The sequence below is a fragment of the Phalacrocorax aristotelis genome, chromosome 5 (genome assembly GCF_949628215.1).
Source record: "Phalacrocorax aristotelis chromosome 5, bGulAri2.1, whole genome shotgun sequence".
Classification (NCBI taxonomy): domain Eukaryota; kingdom Metazoa; phylum Chordata; class Aves; order Suliformes; family Phalacrocoracidae; genus Phalacrocorax; species Phalacrocorax aristotelis.
Genome location: NC_134280.1, coordinates 12,445,748 through 12,470,679, shown reverse-complemented (window position 1 = coordinate 12,470,679; position 24,932 = coordinate 12,445,748). Strand labels below are relative to the sequence as shown.

The following is a 24,932-nucleotide window of genomic DNA, read 5'->3' as shown; positions in this document are numbered from 1 at the left end:
GAACGGTGAAACTTCAATTAAAACAAGAGAAAAATCAATTAAGCTAGGGCCACATTATTCCTGACTGTATGAAGGATACTTTTACTAGAATGGGCTGCAGTTATTTGGGGAGCAGGGGAACACAAGACTCATTCATTTCCAAATAGGACTTACACTCAAATGTCACACGTATGCATCTGAAAACCCATCCTGAGAACACACTTTTCCATATAGCATACCTGACATGCTCCATAAACATACAGAAACACCTTCTCTACATTGATCAAAAACAATTTAAGAGGGCAGCTCCTCTCATGGAAGTTTAAACATCTAACTTTTAGACTAATGTTGAACTGGAAGCTTTGGCTCTTTCACAGTCAACAAAGAGGCACCTCCAGAGGGTGTGTGTTGTTCTAAGGTGCGAGAGACAAAGAGCTTTCTGCTTCACACCATGCACTTGCCAGGAATTACGGCTTAGAAGGCAAATCCTTCCAAGGTATCAGTTAAATTATGTATGCACACAGAGTTAAAAAAAAAAAAAGTTTGACATTTCCTTCCTCATTCATAAGAATCCAGATGACGTGGACTTTGGATTCCTTCTGGAATGGTGTTCTGTTAGCATTTCTGTATATCAACATGCAAAAACCCCAAGAAAATCCTCTAGTGTTTTAAACAATTGAATTGCTGAGACCAACACATAAATGGAATAAAGATTATTTCCTTAACCGTGATGCAAAGCTTTAAAATGATAAATTCTGCCTTCATTTACAGGGGAGTGAGTCTTGCAGTGAATCTCTGTATTGGCATCCAGTCACCAGAGAGCATAGTGTAAGTCTCCCTTTCCAGTATAAGCAACTTTGAAAAACACAAACAGAAAAAAAAACCCGCCAAAATTATCTGTTTTCCTTAACTTATCAAAGAACCATATGAAATCATAATATAATTTAAATAAGGAAGAAACTGACTGTATTCCAGAAACAAGAAATGAAATGAAAGACTTACTTATTTTGTAACAAATGTACTTAGCACCCTAAGGGACAGAGAATGACAGTCTCTCACAGCTATAGTCGCTACAATGAACAACCATTTGCCTGAGAAAGCGAGAGAATTATTCTTTCAATTAGTTTTTCTTTCATTAAGGACAAGACTCCAAACTCAGTTCTCCACTCAGCTAATACTTCAGTTTATCCCAGCAGACTTTCAATCAATTGCACAGCTGTAAACTGATCCATACTGGGTCCATATTTTCCAACATATTTTTAAAATTTATTTTTCTTTACAGATAAAATACAAACATTTTTCAAATATCAAATTGCCTTAAGTATCAACTGTGATCTTCTGTAACTTTTAGTATATGACATTGATAATTTTGTATCTGCTTACCTCTTAGCCTAAATCCCATTTTAAGGTTTATTTCTAATTTTCCTTTTTTTTCCTGTCCTCTTTCTCAAAGTGTTTCCTGAAATGTCTCTTTTCCACAGATGATCTTAACTTTTTGACATGCTCAACTAACTACTCAATCTTCAGTTTTTCTTTTCACATGTTGTTCTCTGCTAAGCTACACCTTTCCATAGCCTATAAATGCCAACATCTGCAGTGTCTCTCTAGCTATGAAACTCTTAACTAATAAATTGGTCTGCCAATACAAGCCTGCAATAAAATTTTCAGACCACCAATACTGCCAATAACGTGCCAGGTATAATCCAGATGCTATGAAAATCTCCAGTCTGAAGACACTGTAATGCATTTGATTCTATAAGAAGCCAGCAAGAAAACCTATCCTTCCACACACATCTGTGTCAACTTTGCAGAGAGTTTACAAAACCAAAATTACATCAAAAAAGCATATGCCCCCTAAACTTTGTTTTAAAAATAATGTTGTAAGAGTAGTAAAACTGAAAACATAATTAAAAAAAAAAACAAACAAACAACAACCAACATTCAGAATCCAATTCATACTTGATATTCACCCATGCAAATGGAACTCCGTTCTGGTCAATGCCATTATAATGGCTGAAACAAGCAAGAGAAAACTATATGCACTACAGATCCTCACAGGACTATTCTGTAGGGACCAAATGCTCAAGTGTGTGTCCCTAGGTACAGTGCACTGCTTATGCAGGGTGACTTTAAGGAACCTGTTAAGCATGACACTTGCTTACACACAGAAACCTCCACATGGGTATGCTACAAGACCAAACTCACCAAGCATCTGAAACAGCCATTGGCACGTGCGTGGAAAATACACTGTATCCAACATACGCTCGTCCTCCAAGCATCACTGGGCTCAGGTATGTCTGGACTGCACTAGTCAAAGTCCTGTGGCTAGGAAAGACCTTCTGATGTAAAGACTGAGCTAAAGCCCAACACCAGCTTTCCAGTGATTTCTCTGGCTATTCAATCAAGCTCTACACAAAATGAAATGAAACAAACAAACAAACAGGAGAGGGGAAAAGTAGAAAGAAAGAAAAAAAAAAATCCTAAACAGCTAAGCCACTCTTACTGGTCAGGTTACATTTCTATTGCATGCTGGTAAGATACCAAAAATCATCAGCAAATTGATGCCTAATAAAGTGAGACTGTAAAGCATAAAATAAGGTAATAGCTAGTCTTTTCCATAAACACCTCTTGCACAGATTTATGTTTTTCTAACTGAAGTGTCTGAAGGGGATTGAATTTGCAAATTAATATTAGTTCAAATCAGCACAAGCAGTTTTCTAGCAACATAAGCCTCTAATCATCCACATGTAGCAGTCTGACTATAATTAGCTACGTGTGCTGAAGATTTTTCTAGGAAATAATCAAGAAGTATTTTTTTTCAGCTTTGAGGATATTTAACAATTATGTTCCCAAACAAAGCAATAATTCCATGTTGTGCAGTCTGGTGTTACTATGGAACTACCATGTCCAAATATTTTAAAGAAATTATGTTCCAGAGAACAAATCTTATTCAAGCTTAAAATTTTATAGGATGAAAGCAGACACTTAAAAGCTATGGAATGTATCTGGGTTTTTTTCTTTTATTTAAGCAACTTTCTAGAATGAGCCTATCCCTAAAATATTTTTCTTAGGTATTTCAAGTTTGCTGCTGAATAAGATTACAAGGATGCGACATGAACTCATAACCTTTCATTTCACACGCTGTGCACACCTAGACCGTGATCTTTAAACAAATCCAACTGTTACTGAAGTTGCAATACAAACATTGTGGTATTAAGCATAGAAAACCACCATGCAGATGTTGGCTTGCAGGGTAGTGATGTGGTTAGACAGCATTTCTAATCTGGATTTTTTAAAAAATTCTTAATCCTTTCTAAAAAGCACACAAATCCTTACAAATTCTCACAGTGTGCCCTCTAATCTTTCTAATACCAAAGCAGACTAATGTGTTTCAAGCATTTTCTACTGGGAACAAATCTCTGTCACTCAATACTCTACTCACAAAAATAAACCCCAAAAAAGAAAACGCTAAGAAATCCACCTCATAGGTTTTTTTTCCTCCACTTATTTTATGTAAGTAAATACTTAACATCAGCTTCCTACAAAACCATTTAATTATACTGATTTCCTTTTACCAAGTCCTTCCTCCAAGGCAGAAGAAAAATGAGTTGCAGAGAGAGCATATGTGTGCATATGTGAGAGCAAGCTTGTGCAAGCGAGAGGAAACCAGAGCTGCCAGCTGCAAAACCTCTGTTTGACTCAAGTGTAGAGTTGCAGTAAGTTGCAGTAAGTGGCACATTTTTACTTGGTCCAGCTATTCTGTTATTTTAGTCAGACTGCCTTCAATAACCTCTGAACCGTCTCTGAAAACTGGATAGAACCTTCTGAGCTCTTTAAAAATATGAGCAAAAGAACAGACAGCCCAGGCGTTGGAGTATGTGTCTGCTGTTTGGGAGTCCTGGTCGAATTCCCTGCTCCGCAATGGGCTGCCTGTGTGACCTCGGGCAGTCACTAAGCCTCTCTTTTGCCATGGCTCCCCGTTTGTAAAGCGGGGATTATTGTACTTCCTTACCACAAAGAAGTGCTGTGAGGATAACTATATTAGAGGGTGGGAGTCAGGCTACAGTAAAAGGACCACATAAATAGCATAACTAGCAGAAAGCACAAAATTACCGTAAACTTACAGGAAGCTGGATCTCATTAGATTTCTTTTTTTATAAATCAGTTGGGGAGTGTTTTCAAAAAGCACACATTTTAAAACACTAGGTAAAATTTATTCCCTTACACATATCACTGAATTCAGAGTTTTGCTGGGGGCTAAATGTTATCCATTATACTTCAAAACCTTCAGTATTTAAAAGAGTTTCTTTCACTTCTAGACCTGCTTGATAGCTTCCCCTTTTCACACACCTTATTTCCTTTCCTCCAGCTTCTTTCTTTACCACAAGTACTAACATGTGGTTACCATACTTCTATACAAATCTGTAACCGAACACATTCTCCACAGAACTACAGAAATGAATTTTGCAGCCATATGACTGGTGATTATCTTTTCAGTCTTGCCCTGCAAGACCACACAAGGAAGTATCCTGCCTCCTGTCAGCTACCGGTACCCAAGAAACAGCATGTAGGAAGAACAATAAACCACAGTGGATCAGCAAAGGTGATGAAGTCATGTGTAGATTAAGCAGATAGGAAGAAGTTGAAAGCCGGAACAGGAAGCAAGGGGCTTGTAACCCTACTAGTCGTAGCCATACTATTCCAGGCAGCTTCTCTTTCACACCCAGTAATAAAACAGGAATTCCTCTGGTAAAGGAACAGCAACAAGATTATGGTGTTGCAAGCAGGACTAATTTGAACTGGCCATGCTAGTAATACAAGAGAAATACACCTTTTATTTTTCTAAAGGAACAATAGGATACAGTCCACAAATCATGCTTTTGTGATGTTCAGACCTTATTGTGCCTGTGCTCTGCTATTTGTAGGTCTTGCTAAGTGTTGTTGTCAAGCAGAGCCTCAGAATGTGCCCTGACACTATGGCAGCAAGTGAGATTTTTCATCAGCCCAGGCTTGACTGGGGTTTCTTCCTCTGTCATCTCATCCATAAATGATCATCATCATCTCACTTGCTCTATACACACCTAGTTTCTAGAAAAGCCCTTCTGTCATAAAAATTTTCAAGGCATTTTCAACCCAGACCCCTAAGTGTTCTATCCTTTTCTAGTAAAATTTGATACAACTATTAGGCATGGCAGTAGGAACAGGATCAGATGCCAAATCTTCACACACAACTCCATGATCCAAAAATTTTGCAAGTTTTAGCAACACCATACATGTGAAATCCCTGGGTATGTTCCCACAACATACATTTGCATAACTGTCCCACAGAAATGGGTATTACAGATCACCTTGAAATTTGTGCTAAAGCTTAGGCTCAGTAAAGTGGCAGCAAAAAAGTTCCAAATGAAATTACAATTTCATTTGGGACCATCATGGCAAAGATTTTCCCAGAAGTAAGCAAGTTCTTCAAATCCCATCATTTCAATGCCTTGGATTTCACACTCAGCAAGTCAGCAGCCATGAGGCCTTGCATTAGCAAGAATCTTGCTTGTACACAGAAAAAGGAAAGAACAGGATCGAACTGTTCCAGGTGCTCATTTTAACACAGTGCTACTACAGCCCCTATGTTTTATTCTGCTACAACAATGTTCTCCAGGCTGCTTTAAAGACTGAAGTGTCAAGCTCCAAAGGAGGTATACACATGTGAGACTCTGATACAGAGTTTGACCTATGAAGTGTAGTAGGAGCTTTCTAGAATGAAGCTAGGTAATTTTCTTATTGCACAGTGCTACATATCTCCTAGTATTTCGGGCTACACTGTCAGAGATAAGATAACAACAGTGTTTTTGGCACATTTCCTTTAGTCTACTGTATGTCTTGGGTAGCCTTGCAAGAAAAAGGACAACTCTTCCTACATACCCTTTCAGGGTTTCTGCAATGCTCAGTTCATTAGCTTTTGCTGAATATGCAAATCACAACAGTGGCTACTGTAGAAGCATCCGTAAGTAAAAGTTAGCCTGGTGTGACTGAGAACAACTTCATAATTCATAGTCAGCTGACAAGTCTCTAAAAAAGACAAAAAGATATCAACACACGGCTTGCGTGGCAGAGAACTGAATTATTTTTAGCAGATCAGAGAGAGACGTAAGAAGATAATTCATTTGTCTAATCAATAAATTTGGTGCTTTTACTATATTTGCATGACTAATGCAGCATGGGCTTTAACCTGAAATGGTTTTCATAGTACCATCGCATAGCTGGGTGAAAGAATTTCATCCTCATCTTATATTAAAGAATAACTCAAGATGATGCCAAGTGACCTACATTTATTCAAAGATAGGTTTATCAGAGCACAAGAAGGGTGGCTGTCAAAAGCCTTTATATAAATCATATTTTTAAAAAAACAAAATAACCAAAAAACATTGCCACATGTTCTTATCAAGGAAAAAGAAAATCATGCCCTCCCTAGCCCTCTGTGCTCCCTAGCAAAGACATCACTAGCAAGGATGTGACTTTCTTGCAGATACACAGTTATAAACATCCTCTAATTTTCCCCAATTTAACAGTGCTGTTTCGGGTACTATAGATACCAGGCCCATTGGATTTGTACAGATGTCTGACTTCACCGAGCAGTCATGTGACTGCAACATAACACATCTAACATGAGCCTTGATATGTGCCCTTGCACAATTGCGCCTCAATGGTTTACTGATATATTAAAGTAGCTGCAAATGGTATTTCAGGTACAAGGAAGAATGTAGGAAAACATATAAAAGAGAAATGTATGTATATCTTTGACAACATATGCTCATCTTGATTATAAACAGACATGCTACATTATTCAATTATTCCATAACCACAGAGCATTAAACTTTAAGAAAAAACATGCCCATTACAAAGCAGCTGAACATGTGTCTTAAAAGAATGCAATGACATTTTAAGACTCAAAACCTTGGATGTTTAATCTGAAACATCAGATTAAGAAGCAGTAAATCAGGAGAGACTACAAGAAACAGCTTCTTTGCAGCTGTTATCTTAGAAGAAATATGAGTAACTAAATGTGACATGCATTAGGCAGGTTCAGTACAGCATCCATACCTAAGAATTATTTTATAGCAGCAAATTGAAGCCAGGGAGAAACCCAGATGGCAAATGGAATGCAAGTAGGTCTTGTTCTTACTGATTCCATAGTGGCTTCCTATAGAAGCACATTGGGGAGAGTAATTCAATCTGACTTCAAAACCTGCTACAAGTCTAGTTTATAAGCAACATTAAAAAAAAAAAAGAGGAAGAAAAATTAAAAAGGCAAGACCTACAGAAAGGTTTTCAGTGTACTAAGCAGCAGGTCACTGGCTATAAAATTCTACTGGTTTTCCTTTAAAGAATCATTTCTAGTACTCAATATATACCAAAATCAAAAATTCAGGGAGACTTCTGGGTGTGGGTAAGAAACTGTAGGAAGAGATTTGTTTCAGGTCATCTTCACACAGCAGGTGAGAGCTCCCAACATAATTCCTTTCTACAACTCACATCTATGTGCCATCAGTGACTGAAAAGCACAATACCTGAGGATCAGCTGGGAACCCCAGCTGACCATGGATTTAAGAGGACTTTGGTGAAACATTTGGAATAGAGACTCTTGAAACCTTCTTGAAATGTAACTTGCAATTTTATAATAACTTTCAGTGCCAGTGGCAATCATGCGGAGGTGAAGCTTGTCAGTATAGGCTGATAATAGCATGAAGTTTCAAGTACACAAGCACAGATTTGCACCTACAGCTCTGGCTTCAAACCTTAATACTAAACATGGACAAGCCCAATAATACAACTTTGCTAACAGCTGTACATAGCGCAAACAATACTTTCCATCCAAGCCCCTTAAAAGTAATTTTATGTATTAACTCTCCCAGTATTGAGGAAGAAACATGATTCAGTGCTTCAGTGATTTCGCATAAGACCTCAGAGCTGGGAGAAAATAAAAAAAAGTAAAATCAAAGGTCCAAGGACTAAATAAAAAAAAAAAAAATCTTGCAAAGAGAAAGAAAAATCTTATTTCCTATTTATTTTGTAAGGTAATTCCTTTTATCTGAGTGCAGGTTTTAGCAAGGCTTCTAGCAGAGCTAACAAGTTTAATTCTAGAGCAAGTTAGCAAGGGCCAAGTTTTGAAAGGTCTGCCCACCATTTGATTCAAATAAATTTTATAGAAAAAGTCATATTTTTGTGATGTCTTAGAGGTGGTGGAACATGATGCTAAGTCAGCAGTTTACAGTGAGGTTGTCTGGGTTTGTTTTTTGTTGTTTTGTGGGGGCTTTTTTTTTTTTAGGGTTCCACATTTCAAAGAGTGACCACAACATTAACTTTCCTTGATTTTGATGCTGCAGGTGGCCAATTGCTATTGCCCATTTCCAAGCCAGTAGGGCCATAAAATTGCATGAAAGATGAGTCATGGAAGATTTGTGGTTCATAAAACACAGAATTTTTAGCCTCTAAATTTTGCTTTGCACTTTAGTTTCAAATATAGCCAGAACTCAAAAAAACAAAGAGACCCAAGTCCGCCAACTTATATGCCATTTGGGAAAATGAACACATGCACTCTACTGGCTGAGGTGCACGAACCCTGGGGTAACATTGGAAAGAAACCTCTTTATTTCAGCCAGAGATAGACAGTGCCATGGATAAACATCACTAAGTTTCAAATTATACTGCAAATACTTAATACTAAAGGAATTAGGTTCTTCATTTGAAAGAGCCACTGGTTCTTCATGCCGAGATACTCTGCACAAGGCCAAATTCTGTGCTGCCTTCTACTCTATGAAGCCCCATTAACTGTCAGCAGAAAACCTAGCCCATAAGTTCTCCTGCAAGTTTATTTATTCTGGAAACAGCAGTTTTGTTCATGCATGCAAGCCAGCATACTCCAACAATCATTGGTTATACATCAATCCTTAACAATGTATTTGGCACTGTACAGCAAATAGAAACACCACCTTGCTGAAAAAGTTATAACCTACATGCAAGATGGGGTGATACAATGACAATATCTTTTTTCCTTAATTAACAAACAGTTGGTTTTATTTCATAGAAGCACTAGATAGCCCGCAAAACTTATTGCTGTAAGTCAGACAGTTACAGCATTGACAAGAACATCTACAATTAGATTGCAGAAGAGATTTTTCTACAGGGATAACAGGTCTCAGATTTTCAGGATAAAGCAATGGCTCCTAGAGAGAACGAGCTTAGGGTTGTTCCACAACACCCTCAACCCCACATTACCTGTCTGACGCAGGACAGCTTCCTGTGACCTTCTTCATGTCTCAATTCATAGAAAGAAAGAAGTGAAAACTTTAAGAGTGCCATCCAGGAAAGCCGTACCAGAGATCGTCAAGAAGTTAAAGCAGTCTTCAGATGATGAAGTGTGGACCCCTACAGGCATCTCTTGAGCTGGTGACTTCTTTTCTACTTTACCTCTACTGTCCAGGTTTTAGCAACGATGTAACCAAACAAGACCAACTCCTAACACTGAAGCCATCTGTCTGCTCTTTTCACAGCTTATCAGGTTCCACATCCAGTGCAGCATGCTGCACTCCAAGCCTGAACCAGCGGGAGACTTTGGAAACAAAGAAACAAAAAGTGGTAGCATTTTTATAAATCCTTAAAAGGAATAATTCCCCAAATGGGCCCCACTAGGTGGAGAAGTTAAGGCGGTACTTATATTCAAACACTTAGCTTGCTGCAAGAAAATGAAGACAAGTTTATTCTCAATGTATATGGGAAATAAGATGCGCAGTCATAAGCTTTTAATTGTACCAGGGACAATTTAATCATTAGTGAAAAAGTTTAATAAATAAGAATTGAAGCAGTCCTGGAAGAGATTGCTCAAGGAGCCTGGGGAGTCTTCAGTGCTGGAAGCCATACAAATGTCTGTCAGGAATGACATGTACAGTTGATTTAGCCTTGGACATGGGAAAGACCGGATGGCCTTCTGAAGTCCCATCCAACCCCATGACTCTATGATTCATCTGACAATTGATGTTAAATTTGGACTACAATATAGGACTTTCACATCCTGGATAAGAGCCAGCAAGACAACTATTATTCTGTAGAGAACACTATAAATCTGAGAAGAAACAACTGTTACAAGGTGAAAAAAGTCAGCCTATGAAAATGACAATATCAATATATAAATCATTAATATTGCAGAGCTTAGCAAGAAGAAGAGAGACAGAAGGAATCTGGTTTAATCTTACTTAAGCACCAGTTTGCAAATCTCAGCGAAATGTCCATTTCTGATAACAAGTGAACACCATTTTCATTTGCGACTGCAGAGAGTGGGACATGCAGGCAAAGAAATGAATGCCTTCAAAGACAGTTCCATTTTCAAATAAAGAAACTGTTCCATTACATTCAAACACCTTACTGCATAAAAAAGTTTTTACATACTTTTTACTGGGTTTGTAAATTAGAGAGTTGCAGTAAGTTATTGAGATCACGTCATATTTGTTCAGCTATGTTCTACAAAAGCACACAATGTACGTTCTCAAAGCTATCAACTTAAAAGTGTATGTAAAAGAAGATTCAAATGCAAAACAGTGGTTTGGAGCATCTTCACATTTCATTGGGGATGGTATGAACAGGAGAATGATTGGACTCAGTCTGATATCCAAGCCCGTCCTGACTGCCCTGGTTCCAGCCAGGAGACACACCCAAGAAAGACCTCCTCCTCTGTGGAAATTCATTAGAATGGCTCTTCTCATGAACCTTGGGCCCCATCCAATATTTAGCCCCAGTTTACATAGTGTATCTAATGAACATATCGGCATTTTCTATATCAGCAGGGAAAAAAGTGGTAGGAATAATAAAATGTTTCCATCGTGTCCACAAAGCAAAAGTTTTCCTATCCCCTTTTAAAAGGCCAAAATTGAGCAAGGCATAGAACTATGATGCTCTTGTGACAATGTTCTATAGAAGCTTGGTCTTATCAGTCACGTCAACTTGTCTATCACATTGGGAATAAGTGGCATAGCTCTCATCACAGGCAGTGAAAGATGGGAGGTGAATACCATTTCACACCACTGCCAGGCAGAGATGTTGCCTAGCAAGGAGAGAACAGAGTTAAAAAAAGGAAGAGTCGAGATTAAAAACAAAAAAGAGAAAAGGAAGTCAACATGAGATTAAAACAACAACTCTGAGGATGCAGAAAGGCACTGAGGAGTGGGGAAGAGAATGGTCACACAGGCAGAGGCAATATACACAAAGAACATATGATGACAGCTGTCAAAAGGCCAACCAATATTCACCTGTACTGGCAATATGGTTTAGAATCACAATGACTCTGTTGATTGATTTCTACAGCTTGAACTGAATGAACTTCAGGACATTTTCTTTGATGCCCGCCCCCCAGTCTAACAACAAATAATTCCATAATGACTGAGGTTCACACAAACCTCTTTGACCAACTTTCACCCACAAAATCAGTTGGTGAAGAGTCATTCCCCCCACGTCCCCTTCCCCATTTTTTCAGCTTTGATGTTTGCAAAGTGTTTTGTATTTCTCCCCACCAAAGCGCCTCACTCAACCTGTGTAGTTGCCAGTCGAGGGCAATTCTGCTTTATATGAGGTCCCAAGAACCACTCTGGATGCCAATAATGAAAGCGAGCAGGTCAAAAAGACACCAATTACCCAAGTGTTTACACAGATGTGAATAAAAATGTGCAACGTTGATATGAGAAATAGAAATGCATTCTTCAAGATAAAGTATTAAAGAGTATTTTAAAAAAAGAAAAAAGGTAGTTCTTCAAATACTGCTAACACTTCACATCCCATTACCTCTTTTGTATATCTCTGCGTAGACAAAAATTGTTCATGTTTTTTCTGTTCTCTTTTCAGTTCCTTTTGCATGCAGTTCCTACCAGAGATTTCTTCTTTAATGATAGATTAAGAGAACCATTCCTCTCCTCCCCTTAAGTTAGGTCCCCACCACCACACTGAGATGCTTATACTTCTTAACAGACCAACATATTGAAGCCTTAATTGAGATCAAAATTTTATATTCTCTGTCAAATTTATTCCAACACCAATTTGTGCCATGGAGGACAGAGGGCAGAACCCAGCCAGTTTCTGTGTTTTGTTCCCAGTCACACATTTTATTTCATGAGTAGTATATCTGAGGTGAGCAACAGACAAAATAATGTTGTGTCACTTCAGTTTTGCTGAAGTCAGTAGAAAGACTGCCAGTGCCTCTAGCGAGACCTGAATAGGGAACCAGCTCCAAGGCAAGCTCTTCATTTTTAGGCACTTGCCAGGAGACTTCTGTGCACTCAGTACAGAGCTCTGCAACTCTGCAAACCAGTTTAGTACTGGGTACACTTTTAAACTCTGCAGAGAAGTGCTACACCAGATGTGCCTTGGAGTATCGTTTATCAATTAAAAAAGTAACAGTATGCCTCAGCTCTACAAGGTGTCCATGAACAAAATGTTCTTAATTACCTTGGAAATAAAAAAAGAAATTGGAAACCTGACCTTTGATTAGTATCAATAGGATTAAAAAGTTCAAAGAATTTTGTAAAGCCTGGGGAGGGAGTTTGAGAGAATATCAGTAAAATCCATACCATTTTTTCCCTTAAGTAGAGTCTTTTTTCCTATTCCTTTTTCATTTCCTCTAGAAAACGACCCTATGAAATTGTCACAGAAAGTGTCAAATTGGAATGAGAGTTCTACAAACCACAAAAATCCCTTTTTAGACAAGAAGTCTCCATGCCATGAATCCAGAAACCAGCACTGAGGGGATAAGAGAGAAGGATAGAAAACTGCTTTTCCCGGTGGACCCACAGATATAGCATAGACACAGTTCTAGCAAAGGGCAGTTTGGCCAGTTGCACAAGATTTTGTTTTCTCCGGGAGATTATTAAAACAGTGTTTTTCCAATAAAAGACATTTTTAGGGATAATCTATATCCAGAATCAGTAAATAAGGAGTAGAAATCATCACACTGAAAACTGCAAAGGTACACAAACAGAAAGCCTTGCTGAGGAAATTCCTGGAATATTTGCACCTCATGTGATACATATGCAAGTCTGCTGATCATGAAGTGCTTAGGTTTCAGTTATAAAAGATGCCTCCAAAATCATATGCAAAGTAATTGATTATTGAAAACATTTTGTGAGCATAAACACTCACAAAGAGAAACCAAGCACCTAAGTACCCAACTATTTCAAGGGTGGGAGGGGGAAAACGAAATTACATCTGAAGGCATCAGAATAAGGTTGGTTTTTCGGTTCTGTTTTTTTTTTTTTTTTTTTTTTTAACATCAGGTATAGCTGCTGAGGAGCCTAGCTGTGAAGACAGAGGAATAAAAATAAGGTAAATAATAAGACAATCTGAAGACATGAACTAGATTGTGTATCACTAAACAACTCCAAATCAATACAGCAATATTTTGACAAGTATCAATAAATCCTAAACCCACAGTAACTACCCTCTAGTATCCATAGCACAGGAAGTTGAGAAGGCAGAAAAAGAACAACAATGTTTTTGCACAGCAAGTTAGAGGTCTGCATTAGAATTCCCACTATGCCACAGCATCAGAGTTCATATCGCCCAGCCCCAGCAATGCGTTGCCACACTGCTCAGACAAACTGCGTAAGGATGTCATACATTACACGTTACACCACAGGAAGGCTTCCCCTGTGCCTCAAATACCATTCCTATTTTTTCTGTAACCACAATCACTTTGCTACTATTTCCAGTGGCCATGGATCCCTTCCCTGCCAACATGTCTCCACATTCCCCAGCTAAAGTGCTGCAAAGATTTACTTTTAATCAAATCACACGTTCCCCTGTGCTGCTGCTTAGACAGTTTTTCACAGTATCACACTGCCAGCTACTCCAGTGAAGCCACAGTTGTGTTAGCTTTTAGACACTTTTTTTTAATAGGTTTTGGTGGGGGAGAGGAGGGTTGGGGTTTTGGGGGTTTTTTGTTTGTTTTCCATCAGCTAGATCTCTCTCATGCATCTTCGCCATGTCAGCTTCAAACCTGAGCTCTGAATAACTTCAGTGAAGACATACAGCAGGTCCATGTAAGAAACAAGACCCAGTTCTGTTGCTGTCCTTGGGCCCTGTGAAACACACTTTCCTCAGTTCTTAAACAGCAGAATGCGGAACAATTTGAGAAGTTCCAGGTTCCCATGTTTATCATCATCTTCCCCTGCATTTCTCCATGGCAGTGTTCAATCTATTGGACTCTGATGAAAGGCTCATCTCCCGCTTCCTGAGGTTTTGTTTTGGTTTGTTTGTGGTTTGTTTGAGGGTACAAGTTTTTATTTTCAGGTTGGCGGGTGTGGATTTGCTCAATACCTTCTTGGTTTCTCACACCACTGCTGAGATGATCTATGGCTTCTTCCTGCCTCCTCTGTCGTCCCACAGCAATGACACAGTGTTCCAACATCACTGTCAAATGCATTTTATCTGCATGGGAGTACAGTGATTTAATTCTATGGACATTGTTACTGACAACTGAAACCCATGGCTTATGATGCACCAGACTAATTGAAATAAAAGGTAAAGCACTGAGGCCAGACAAGCACAGGTAAATAATGCTTTTTTGATTATTATTATCATGTTTCCTTAAGGGAGAGGAATGTCTTAAGGTAAGGAGCTATGTTTTAAGGTGGTATAAATAATCCTATTTTCATAGGGTCACAAAACTGAAACAGTTCACACTGGCTAGGGATCTGGTAGCACATCTTTCTGTAAAAGTTTCGGCAGCTCAGTGTAAACCCATTTATCATGAACTACAGAACTGTAGTACTGTAAGATCTGCAATCACAATGACCCTGCATTATTTATTCTATCTCTTATCTGGCAGGAAATACCAGCCTCCAGGAATCTGCCTGGTGATGTACAGAACAATGGATGATTTCTGCCTCTGAGGCAGCCGCCTCATATTTGGAATGACTAGGTTATCTGAAACCAGAGGTAGAGTAGCTAGCAAGGGTTTTCTTCTTTAAATAGCATGGTCCTGTTTTCAAATAGTGGAGATATTTCAAAGCATCTTTTTCATTGCTTTAATAGATAACCTTTAAACAGAATAACTGAGGCAAATTCCATACAAGATCTAATAATTTGAAGAGAGGACAGGGATCCCAAATTTCCAGATTCTGCTTCTGATCTTGATTCCCTCTGAGGTTTTCCTGCATCCATCCTCTCAATGCATCCCCTACTTGGTACAAGAATACTATTCATCTCAAAGATGGCTACAAGTGTTGGTTCTTTTAGAAGTATGTTTGACAGCTCTGGATCAAAGAGAAAGAAATGCAAGAAATGAGTAGAGCCCAAGTCATTGGTTTTTAATCGTCTTTACTATTTGTTCAATGTGCGTCATTCATGTCAACTTTTTATAGCAAGAAATGACAGCCAAACAATTTCTACATAAGAACCCCTTATCAAGCAGCCATTTAGAAAATCAGAAGTGTAGATTGGCTATAAAATAGAATACAGAAATTATGCAAGTTGTCATGAGGTGCCTACTGCAGCTTTATGCTTTGCCATTAAAGCAAACACCACAACCTACTCTGAAGCTTTTAAGTGTGTGGCCAGATGCAGTTTTGTTTTGAGGACTTCTCAGTCCAAGCGATCAGAGGCAGCACTGTTGGTTAGGTGTGGTTCAGAAGAATGCATCTGAATGATTCACCCAACAAGTGACACAGAAAACAGCTTTTCTAGGATCCTAGAAGATGACATTACACAGTATGATCAGCAAAGCATCAGTATTTCCAACACAGAATCATGAACACAGAGGTAAAAATACCTTTCTTGAGGAGTCAGAGGAAGAAAGAAAGAAAAGCAAGGGCAATTCCTGAAGTCAGGACAGATACCAAAAAGACTTGCTACTGCCCTATTCTCTATTTTTAATTTGCTGATAGGGAATAACAGCAAGAACAAATAGCAGGATGCGGCAGAACTCCAAATAAGAATTGGTTTGTTGGTTTAACAGACAAGAGGAGCTTCTCAGCCCGTGAGATATCCAAAACAATTATTAACCACTAACTACAAAGAGGTAGGCACTCCTGTGCTGGAAAAGAGAGAACACTATCTGAATTTATTGGTGTTGTGCATGAAGAAAGATCTGGCAGAAAATATGAAGTAAACTAACTTCTACAGGTTTTTGATATCACAATTGGAAATCCTTAGAACAAAACTTGAATAAGAAGAAAATTGCCCAATTTGAAATGGTTTCTTGTAAGTCTAAAACTTCGGCCAATTTTCTGAGGTTGGCAAACATTTCAGTTACCATTGCCATCCCTAATCACAGCAAGTTTCTCCTTCCAGTATTGGCTTTTCTCTGAATTTGAAACCCAAGCTTAATGCAAACCCACATCAAGCAGAAACAGTATAAAACAGATCCATGCTGAGCCTATATGGGTAAAACTGCAGAGATTCTTGCTGCTTTAGTCACAATAATTGTTTTTCAGCTGAAAAACTACTGGTCCTATTCAGCAAGTGACTGCTTTCCTCCTGTGCCACACAAAGCCACAGAAAAATGAAGCTAGCCTTCTGCTAGTTTTTTTGTTTTTAACATATGTTAGCTGGGACACAGCAGCATAGAATCTTAGAAGCTTGTAAAATGAATTAAGCAGACAAATGTACTGTATTTGTTTTCAGTTCAACAGGAGGCTCTAATATTGGATACATATGAAGGAAGAGACATGCTAAATTGAACGAGCCTGCAGGCTTAAAGTGGTATTAATTCCACTTGCATTCAACCATGTGGATCCAATGATCAAAGGGGTTTAGAAGCAAAAAGGGAATAATGGAAATATCAACACTCAGCAATACTCCATTGCCTCAGGGCAACACAGGACAGTAACAGATGTCACGAGAGCATCAGGGTTATCTCTTCTCACATCAAAAGGAAACAGGAACTACAGTCACACCGGATTTTCATGCACCAACCTTAGATCTTCAAGACACTTCTATGAAAGAATGCCAATTGCACTTCTATCCTTCTGCTTTCTAAGCTTAGAAACTTTCTATAGGAAGTACCACTAGTGATGGCTAGTTCCGCTTGGCATGACTTTGAAGAGATGAGAGAAGAGCACCAACACCATTGTACTGAATGAAAACTAGCAGATAAGTCTTGCAATACACCAGAGACAGGCCTGTTGAGTAGGCAAGTGTTTATCCAAGCAAGAGCATTTGCCACAGGAGAACAAATCTTTGTTTTATGCTGTTTCAAAAAGCTTTCCCAGATCCAGCATATGTATTTTGCATTATCCAGAAGTCATAATGAACTAAAATAGAATTTAAAAACTTAAAAATCCAGGTTCAGAGCACCTTTTTGCCAGAGAGTTCTTCCACTAGCACACAGGAAATCTGTTATTCATTATTGTTAATCACTTAATTTTTATCAGTTAAACAGTTATTCATTATTGTACATTATTATGTCAGCAGTTAGTTTTCTGTCTGCAGATAGGGATGGGTATTCTTCCTATAGGGAGTAAAAAAAAAAAAAAAGAAAAGAAATTCAATGCCCAAAGGTGTTCCAAATACTGCTTTTCCAAACTAGAATAAGGATAGAGAATATAGAGAACAACTGTTGTTTTGTTTTGGCTTTTGGGGTTTTGGTTTGTTTGTTTCCTGGATCACAAAGATAATACCAGGGTAACTTCTGTGAAAACCCTGATCAAATTAAGTACTATTTTTAAAAGTCAAGACTATTTATCTTTAAATATTAAGTCCTTGAAACATTTGCAGAGTTCAACACATGCTGTTTTTCTGAAAGAGACTGAAATAACTCTATTGGTACTGATAGAGTTTATCTAGATTTCTAACATCATAAATAAATCATAACTGACCAGATAGATACATGTGTTCTTGCTTTCTTTCTGACCTATGGTTCTGTTGCATATATACGAGGCGGTGGTGGAGTGGGGACGAGGAGACGACGGGACGACACTGTGAAATCACAGAACAACTTTCTAGGCAAGAACATAACTTCCTTGTAGATAGCAGGTGTTATCTACGACATTAAGTTATTAAGACAAAGCAAGACACTATCCAATTGGAAGACTAAGGGGATTTAGGGCACCTGCAATTACCCACTTTATTTATTTTTATACAAAGCAGAAGCTGAGACTATTAGTCTTGAAGTGACATGCTGCTGAATGATTGAGTGTTACCAAATGGTTATGTCAGATTTTATTCTTTTCTTTGCTTGCCACTGACATAATGAAAGACCTTAACATATGGACTCACTGATGGATGATCTTGTGATGTTTGCTCCTCAGAAAGAATGTTAGATAGAAGGCCTGTCTTCTCTAGTTGTATAAAGTATGAATTTTTAATAGTAGCCTATCTTGTAGGAGATATGGTTCATTATTTTCTACTGGCTGCAGTGACCTAAGTGCTGATGGTTTTGTGCCTAGCCAAATTCTAATGCTACAAGACAGACAGCAGGTTAACAAACTTTAGGTGAAGACACTGGACCTCTAACCATCCCTTCTAAAGGGCTGCCCAGCTCTCTGACAGAGCAGAGCTAGATGATGCCAGCTCCTTAAAACTCAAAAGGCAAACGTTCTTATGTTTTAGGGGGAAGCAAATCACTCTGTAGCTAGAAGGAATCAAAGAAATCTCATTCATAAGCCACTCCTCTGGCAATCCTGATCATCACCTGCTCAGCTTGCTAAGGTTTTTCAGAGATTCTCCAGTAAGCTTTTGTGTGTAACAGTAAACAACATTGAAGCTTGCACAGAGAAAGATTTAGCTAAGTTCAATATGATTACACTTACACTTCTGAATCAAAATAATCATGAAAGTAAGTTTTCACAATATTAGGGCCTAAGTTGTTCTCTACATTCTTGTAGAAAGACAGATCAGCTGAAGGCTGGTATTTTAAAAGTTTTTGATTATATGCCAGGCCTTAATCCTGTCAAGGAACAGACCTGATATTGCCAAGGCTGCGAGTTTCAAACAAGTAGTCAAAACTGGTCATGTAAGAAATAACTTCATACTTAGCTTGAGGCAGGTTAAATACTAAACAGAAAATTGGGTTAGTACCTTGCATTCAAGTTCTGTTGAACTGAATGGGAAGGTTCCCCTGATTTAACAGCTTTTGATTATACCTTTTGGCAAACTTTCAGTTCCAGTCTTTCAGATTTTCGAGTGCAAGACATCCATCCAGAGAAGTGGAAAGGATTCTTGCAGTAACTGGAGACTGCGGGAAGAGTATTTGATGAAACACTCCTCCTCATGTGTTTGTTTTGTTTTAAAAGTAGCAATTGTTTTGGAGGACTAGAAGACTTGAATTTTGATGTTCTTAAATGTTTACGTTCATTGTCATTCTGCCCCAAGTTTTTAAAAAGTGCTAGTGATATTTTTTAAAGTGTAGTAAGACATCAGGAAAGTTATTTTAAATTTACTCTAGGAAGGTCCTGTGGTACTGTGTAATTATCCCAGATTGTAGAAAAGGATTTTTTTGTAGGCTTTATTTTTGCCAGATTTCCCCATGCTATGTGTATTTTAACTACTACGTTCTTCAGACTGAAGTGCTGCCTATGTTTTAACCCCTCTTATGCAGGAGCTGCTATACCTTCTGCATGGAACATTCAAATCACTGGAGCCCAAAATGGTTTGTTAGGCAAAAAAACTTACATGTCATTTAAATAGCTGTCAGATGTCCTCACTGTTCCAAGAAGATAAGGATTGTGAGTGGGCAAAATAAACTAACAAGCTCCTCAAAGACATGTAGCTTCAGGAAAAGGTGAATGATGAGAAATAGATAAATGACGACTTACAGGTTTGTAGCCTCTTCAGGGTGTCTGTGCTGTTACAGTTACCTCTGTCCCTATGTTTTAGAGGCCACCAAGTTGATTTTTAAGTGTAAACTACTGTAGGTTTTTTTTTGTTTTGGTATGAATTTTAAATCATGGGGGGAGGGAAAAAAGTCAGTGGGAGATTTGTACTGTTAATGTTAAATAAATGGAACAGATAAATTCAAACCAGAGGGCACACTGGTATGCTTTACATGGTTTGTAAATACTAGCCATTTTTTCTTACGTGCGAATCTTAGTTAATGCCAGTCCCTCTCCTTAAGGACTTCATTGCAAATTTGTTGCTTGCTGCACAGCCTTACAAATTCATAAAGAGCTTTATGAATTAAATGAGTCTATTTAGTATGCACACCTAGATGGAAATAAAAACTAAGGAACAACCATGGAACAAGGATACAAAATCTTAGTACAGCTTTCAGTCAAAAGAAACATGGTCCTGTGAAGTCTTCAGATGCAATAGTATTGGTATCTGACAGAACTGAACCCTTTGCAATAATTTTGCATTTCAGATAAGCAAACATTGAATTAAAACAAATGCTTTAATGGCAAATCACAGGTTGGAAGGGACCTTAGGGATCATCTAGTCCAACCTTCCCAGGAAGAGCGCAGTCTAGATGAGATGGCCCAGGACCCTGTCCAGCTGAATCTTAAGAGTGTCCAATATGGCCAAGTCAACTGAACTTACAGGGCATGAAAAGCACCACTGTAACACAGACTGGGGGCACTGCTGACAGATTTAAGGCTCAGGAACAGACATCCAATAAAATCTAAGCACATAAACACAGCTAAGTGCAAGATCTGCTCCAAGCTACTCAGTTCATCCACAGGGTAAAACTGGTTTGCATTGTTTACAAATAAATATAATAAATAATCAGGCAAATCTGTTGTTAGTTAAAGCATTAGGAAAAAAAACCCTTTACAATGCCTCTTGCAGAAAGACATCTGTTAACTTGAACTCTCCAATCCAAAGAGTTTAAGGAAACATGTGCTTGCGTATTATTTGGGTTTGCCTTTTCTCTCTCTTCCTATTTCCTTTTCTGCTTTCACAGGTCACTTTATTAGTTATGTTTTACGAGAAAACATGTTTCCTAGCAACAAACATCATACTTTTGGCCATATGCTTACCATTACACCAGAGGCTCAACAAAAGTTATTTAACCAGAAAAAGATTCTGATGTTTTCAAAATACTTTGGAGACAAACTTATTAATCTATAAATAAAACATACAACTTGTTTGTACTGCTACATATGTACTATTCAAGACTGTTGTGCTTAAAAGACCAAACCTTTCTTTGAGCAAGGTCTGAGTAAGAGGTTTAAAATGTGAGCTAGATCTACAGCTCTAAACTCTTCCCAGGACAAGCAGTTTTCCTATTAATGCATCTTCTCCAATCATCTGCTTTCTATAGTGCGAGTTTTTCATTCTGATCCCATTGAGAAGAGAATTAGCCATGTCATAGGGGCTTCTCTTGAGCTGAGCCATGTGCAGTGCATTCAACTCTTGAGTATTAAAAGCCAGATTTTAATTTAATTGTTGTAATTTATTTCACAGAGGTTACTAGCACAAACCAATAAGGAAAAGCAGTGCATATGAATGCCTTCCACTGTTTCAAAGGAGAACAATCAAGATCAGCCTGAGAGTATTAATTTTCCATCCTAACAAATGGTTTAACTTCCAGGCTCAACCCAACTTTCCAAACTGGATTGATTTCACTAGACACCTTAGTTATACCTGCAATATCAGCTGCTTCAGAGAAAGTACGTTGTAAATCTCGTTTACTGAGAAAAGATATCACAAGAAACAACAACATATCAATTAGCATCCCAAAAATACACAGGTGAATTTTATGCTAATAAAGGTACTGCATTAACATTAAATATAATATAAAATTATATTTTCAGTATTGAAGACTCATGCAGTCTTTTGGTAAATGGCAGGGACAGTGACAGCACCGTGCTGTGGTTAAGCTGGCAGTGTCTGCTACCACTGCCAGAACCTAGACTGCACCTCTAACCAGCTTCCTCTCTTGATGAAGGACCATGCATACAAGACAATTAGTAAGTGATGAAGGCTTGTGTATCCCTTTAGACCCATCACAGGAATAAAGATGAAAGAGAGAACAAGACCCAGAAGACCCAATTAAGCCACCCTTAACAGTGCTGTACCAAAGCACCTCCTTCCTTAAAAGCTAATGACTGTTCTTGGAACATTTTGGCATTTATACTTTTTAATAGGTAGAGCCAGAAAAGGAGATGGGTAACTTGAACTACTAAGTTTCTTCGGCTATCTTTACTTGCCCTCACCCAGTACAATTGCTATTTTTTTTCTTGCTGAAAAAGCATATTTATCACTGTAACGCAAACTGGGCATGAGAAACCACAAAGAAATCAGGATTTTACAACTGTTGGAGGATCAAAATATCTGCTTTTGATCCTTCAGGAATCATCAAGAGACTGGCTTTGTAGCAGAAGTACTACAGCATCAAGCAGCAGCGAAAATAGATTAAGCAATACCTGCTTTATGACATTAGCTCCTGACTAGTGCGAACACTTGGAAAAAACAATGCTAAATAAAAACCTAATGAATTTAAATGCTGGAAAAGTATACTTCTCTGGAATGAACCTCTAATACAAACAAAAAAAATAACATCTTCTGTTCTTGTTAATTTTGGCTGCTCTATCTATATTCATATTCTTTCTTTATGCCTGCAATGACATCACCCAATAACAGGAAATTCATTGCAAGCTTAATTCGCAGCCCTTTAAAGGGCTCAAGATCCAAACTTTAATGAATTAATTAATTTACAGGAATGAGGCTACTGCCTCATTTTTTATACAGATGTTATTCAGAGGTCCAGACACACATGAACAGTGGAAAACACAGTAGTTGAAAATGCAATGACTGACATCCCTTTAACTAGAAGGCAGCTATACCAGATTAAACTTTTAATCTTAAAAGGAAGAAAAAGAGCCTCAGTCCTTTCAGTAGTTTAAAAACTGATAAGACTAAAATTTGCAAAAATGTTTTAGTCTAGAATTTTTCATGTTTAATGCTTGTAATAGTTCATTGCTTCTCCTATTGACTGCTTGATATGACTAATCTTGTTTATCTGATATTCTTTGGGGATTTCTGAATCCTCTTGAGAAGCAGATATTCATGAGAGGGGACTGGAAGGATTACAATGACTTGCATCAGTTTTTTTAAGAGGTCTAGTTCCTTTAACATAGCCTCTTAAAGGGAGCCTGTATTCTTTTTATTGCACTGCAGGGATCTTTGGATGGGGGAGGGGGCAGGGAAGAAAAGTCCAATCACAAAATATTGTGAACTTTCCTTTAATTATGATTTTAATTAATCAGAGCTGGGCCATGTCTGGAAAAATATATGACACTTCCTGTAAAGAAACAAACCTGCACCACTCCTATTCCCCATGAGATTTTCAATAACTAGAAAAATATTCCCTTGTACATTAAGTTCCCCAAAGAAATATTTTATTTCTTCTTCTCTGAAGAACTGTGCAAGGCAAAGTGTCTTCTCCCACTTCTAACAGCAAGCTTGCCCACAGGAGAACCTCTCCTCCCTCCCCATTGTCTCTAAATTCCAAGACCAGTCCAAAGTAGACAGTGTATTGCCATATCCACAGATAATGTGCCATTGCTGCATCTCAGTGCTTCAGCCATTCTTTTTGCCCCCAGCTTAAACCTAGACTGGTTTTGGTGCCTTGTTAATAAGTTGAGACTTGGGATTAGTCTAGTGCAGTATTATGCCCCATTCAGAGCTAACAGGTACAGAAGAATTATAGGTGTAATACAGCTTCCTCTTTTCCTTTGTAATAACTAACTCAAGTTAGATGTAAAAGTGGCTGCTACACCTAAAACTCTGCAGAAAAAAATAGGGAAAATAGGACAAATACAAATAAGACAACTTGCCTGGTAAGGAAGTGCCTCGGCCAGAAACAAACTATTCTCTATAGGTTGCTGAGCAATCTGCAAATACAGCAGAGCATTAGCCAAATTCATATGTTAAATACAGAATAATCACTGTTCTTTCCAGCCAACCCTGGTACTGTTAGGTTTATGATACCCTGTATATTTTGATAAAGAGAATAACATTCACCCTAAGATGCATCTAGTGCAGAACTTCAACTACAGGCATCCACCTCCTAAATTGGGACTCTGGAAATTTTTCAGGGCTCCTACTTGTATGCTTGAGCTTTGTGAACACAGATGAAAAGACTTTTTAAAAATATGTTGTACAATCCCTTCTTCCTGGATATTTCCAAGAGACATACAAAAAGTCTGAAAGAAGAGTAAGGTGTGGAGACTGGCAGCATACATAGCAAAGAATTTGCCACCTCCCTGAAGATGATCTGTTTCCTAGAATGCCCAAGAAACAGATGCATCCTTCTTCCACATATATTGGTGACTGCAGTCTGTAAGCCTGAATTCTCCTCCACCATGCCAATCAGACTATCCAATTTCTATGGTTCTGAGAGAGACCAAGGCCATTTCCAAGCAAAACAAGTAAGATAAAGTTTATAGCTTTCTCCCAGGATGATTTGTATCTTTTGGAACAAACACAGTCTCATGAAATCAGGTTACTTGAAAAAAACAGAATGTGTTTACATGAAAAGCACTAGAATAGGCCAATTTTTCACCCAGTGGTGGAAGTACTGTGCTGTAACTCTTGAAAATTTTGCTTAATATAACCTGGTTGCTTTTCAGCTTTTTCTCAAAGTCAGATCAATACATTCTTAACTGGATATTATATAGGCTTCCCTGTAACTGATACAGTGGCAACTCTCTTTAAAAGATTGCCAGTTACTCCTAAAATAAATTGTTCTCCTTGTGCAATACCATACATGTTTTCATTATCAGTAGCTGACTCCTCAGACAGACTGAGGGTAAAGACACTTTATTCTTTTGTGTTTCAATCTGAGTATGAGCTGAGAAGTGAGGTATTTTAAGAGATTGCCAGTTTTCCCATGGCCCTGACCGAAAGAGACAGCAGGCCTTCCTGCGGCTGACACACCTAACAGTAATACTACCCAGCTGCTCTTTAGTCAAATTACTATTATTGTTTTTAAAGGTCAAACTACAGTGGACAAAATAATCCAGATCACCCTCGAG

General features: G+C 38.2%; 1 protein-coding gene across 5 annotated transcripts in view; it reads right to left on the bottom strand.

Annotated features, from left to right (window-relative positions):
• The window catches only part of MYLK (myosin light chain kinase), a 224,580-nt gene that overhangs the window by 161,930 nt on the left and 37,718 nt on the right, over nt 1–24,932 (bottom strand). Inside the window, exon 1 of one of the 5 annotated variants that reach the window (XM_075093021.1) lies at nt 9,253–9,270. The exons of the other annotated variants lie outside the window; for them this stretch is intronic. The gene's annotated coding sequence lies outside the window, so the exon portion shown is untranslated. Of the gene's footprint in view, nt 1–9,252; nt 9,271–24,932 lie in introns of those variants that run through there. 5 annotated transcript variants of the gene reach the window in all.